This window comes from Ceratina calcarata, unplaced genomic scaffold (genome assembly GCF_001652005.2).
Source record: "Ceratina calcarata isolate Rehan_Ccalc_2016 unplaced genomic scaffold, ASM165200v1 scaffold706, whole genome shotgun sequence".
In the NCBI taxonomy this organism is placed as follows: Eukaryota; Metazoa; Arthropoda; class Insecta; order Hymenoptera; family Apidae; genus Ceratina; species Ceratina calcarata.
This window is the reverse complement of record NW_017178326.1, coordinates 14421-18071: the sequence shown is the minus strand read 5'-3', so window position 1 is coordinate 18071 and position 3651 is coordinate 14421. Positions and strand designations below refer to the sequence as shown.

General features: G+C 36.8%; 1 protein-coding gene across 1 annotated transcript in view; it reads left to right on the top strand.

Moving 5' to 3' along the window:
* Nucleotides 1-3651, top strand: part of LOC108630159 (esterase FE4-like) — an 18898-nt gene that overhangs the window by 935 nt on the left and 14312 nt on the right. The window lies entirely within an intron of this gene.

Below are 3651 nucleotides of genomic sequence, written 5' to 3'. Positions count from 1 at the left end.
GTCTTAACAGCACTGAGCTGTACTGCTCTTGGTGAGAACGGTTACATGGGAGTGAGTGCCGCACGAAATTGTCGCGATACCTTCGCGCACACTCACACATATATACATGTTAGTGTATGTCAATAGAAACATGGGAATCTACATGATCTAACATAATTTCAAAAGATTTCGAACTTCCAAGTACAGTAAAACAAGTCGGATTGTCTGATTTAAAGGCAGAAACGCCAACTTTTTATTTGTAATAGGTAATTTTAAAGTCCTAAACGTAATTTTGTCACTCTTGATTTTCACTTTACTTTGATATGGTTTGTGATGAAGGGTTAAACACAGTTGTGCCCCTTGAACCTGAGCTTAGCGCAGAATAAGAGTAATTCACATGTTTTGGACAAATTGGATTCATCACAGTTCATCATAGCATGAATCATTGTATTTTCGAAACCTTCAACATAAAAGCTCCTATCTTTTTTCAATTTTTCCTTTGAGGAATGGACTCGTTTAGCTCCGAAGTTACCACGTCGGATGTTCGAATGTGAATGGTGTCCACTCGACATCGGTTCGTTGGAGCTCGTTCTTCTCATGGTTTTGGGTTTCGAATTCCCAAAACACTCGAGAAAGATAAGACACTGTAAAGAACCGGAAAGGACTTTATTTATTAAACGTTTCAAGAGAATATTTGGATAGAAGTCAGTCTGTTAAATAACAAATCAAGTTTACGGAGAATTGAAATGATTGTTTATTTAAAATCTATACAAGGGAAAAAAACCCAAAGGCTCAAAAACCCTTGTTATTAATCGGTGAAGAGAAAGAGCCTAAAGACATAAAAAACCCTTGGAAATGTGAATTGAAATAAGTTGGATGTGTGAGTGTGTCGCGTGTGGTAAGGATGATATCGTATATACGGAGATTGAGCGCGTGGATGATTGGGAAATCAGGTTCCGCGGAGTCTTCCGTTCAGGGAAGCGTCCGGACGTTCAGAACGTCAATTGTTATATGATTTTTGTGTATAACACGTATTAACTATGTATGACACGTGTTAACGAATAATCCAAATCGGTCACTCGCGAGAAAACTCCCGTACTTTTCTACGCAAGATGCACCACTTGTCTGCTACGTTTCAAGTGCCCTGCGAACTGTTAGGTTAGAACTAACGCGACACGTCCCGTCCCTCTAAACATTCCGATACTAATCGTTTCTACTAAGAACGTTTCAACGACGCAAATCGGATCTATTACTAACTAAAACATAAATAGATAACATACGTGAACAGTAAACGATTTAAAAAATGTTAATTTATCCGATGATAACATTTATTTTGTATTTGTACATTTAACTGTCTATAATCGATGCATACGCGGTATTTTTAGGTACTCTTTTTTATGTACTATTACACTGGCCTTGAGTTTTTGCTCTTACTTGGCTGTATGATTCTGTCGCGTAATCACTCATCAATCTGTTTGTCCAGGAGGTCTCTTTCCTTGACTGCCAATCTTCGCGGTCTCAAGCAGATAGACACTTCGTTCTTTTCCTGTGCGCTTCTGATTAAATTTTTCTTATACTTTCTATGAGTTTATCATGAATTTTAACCGTTAAATAGGGAAGGTATAGCGATAGGCCATAGCCCGAGACTGAGATTATCAGTGCTTGCATTAACAGTAAACCTAAGGAGCATTACATCCCAAACTTGAATTTATTTAGAAGATTTATTATGTTTAGTTTCCTTTTAATCTCTTCTATGTATTTTTCAAAATTCAAGTTTTTATCTATATGATTGCCTAAAAACTTTAGTACTATTTTGGCGTGAGGGTCGACGTGAAATGATAAGTCGGTTATGTTCGTCGCGAACTTGATAAATACTTTTATTAATCTTTCTTAACCATATGCATTTGCGAAAACTAGCCTCTCAAAAGTCCGGCCGGAAGAACGGAACTAACTCCTCCGCTCGTGGCGCCAGGCGGGCAGCTCCCGTACACGAGCGACTCGTCACGGAAATGTCCGAGGCCGACTCGCGAGAAATATGACTCGGGGTTCGCATACTCTCCGCGGGCGAGAGCGTAGGTGACCAACGCGCCACACTTCCATGGATTCTATCTCCTGATCTACAACCTTCACTTTCTTTTCCCTCCGAATTTGATGACTTGAGTTTTTTCTTTTACCAGAGATAAATTTCTGTCTTCCAGACAATGCCCTATCATCTCTATAGCCAATTTTAACCTGTTCTTGAGCATGGATTCTTCCTCATCAGTACTTGTCATTACGATATCATCGACATATTGGAAAATCCTGATTTGCCTTCCATATCTGTTTTTTACGTAGCCTAAATCTATAACGTATAAATTACATAAGAAAGGGCTAATTAAAGCTCCTTGTGGAACCCCTGTATTGTTGTTTATAGTCACATTTTCCCCATTTGGTATTCTATAGATGATCTTTCTATTTGTCCCGCAAGCATCCAGCAACAAATTTAATGATTCTTTTGTACATTCTAAACTGACCAATTTTTTAATCAGATTTGATCAGATTAATTATGATCTACGTTCTCGTATGTTCCTTTTAAGATTAAAAAGGCACCGTATATCATCTTATTCTTTACTAAATTCTATTGTACGTTTGCTATCAACGAATAAACATTATTGTATGTAAACCTGAACCTGAAACTACTTTGTAATTCATCAAACGTTTTATTAATTTCCGCCCAGATTTCTAACCTACTTTTTCTATTTTCTGAAATAGTTCTCCTAACAGGATATGAATGTTATAGGTCTAACTAATAACCAATCTCTATCTAGAGCTCTATGTTTCCCCCTTGCAATTAAAACGTTTTATGGGTCTGTTACAATCTCCGTGCATTCGTTCACCACAACTTTGATATCTTCTCATGCTGATTTGCAAAATTTTTGTATATGATCAAATTTCATACATTTGTAGCATTGCTTGATATTTCTTATGTAAGGTTTTACTATTGCAAACTATACCTCCGCCAAGTATTATCTTCATGGATAGAGAGTGGAGATCCTCGAAAGGCCAGAATAGTTTGTCCCACTATCCATCCTCCATTTTACCGTTTTTAACTGTGCACTTTTTCAACCTTTCAAAACGTATTTGTCCTTGTCCAATCTCTTCTATCAGTTCTTCTAATGGGCCATTCCAATCGGAGATCTTTCTTCCATTATTCTTGGAACGTATGGTTCAATATCTTCACGATATTTTATATTTTTGGATAATTTCATTCGTTGTTTTTCTATTCGATAATGATATCTCTGCTTTAAATTTGTTAGCCAGTTTAACAGTTATCAAATGTTCCTTAAACTCATTTAATTATCTGTAGAAATTGATGGCATTTTGCCCCATATTATTATTCAATCTGGAATTTCTTGCTACAAATTCCATTACATATTCCTTTGTATCTTCATTTTCAAATATTTTGATCTCTCTCTCGTCTGTCTTCTCTATACATGTCTGGCATGACTGTTTGTTCCCAATTTGTGCTGCGTTCTTTATATTTACTTTACTTTTGTCCATTATTTCATATCTACTAAATCTATCGGATTCCCTTCTACTACTACCTTTCTTAACCCCTTTTCATTCTCATACGATGTACCTTTTGCACTCACTTTCTCTCTTTTGCTTGCGGTTTCCATAATGGTTCCTCTT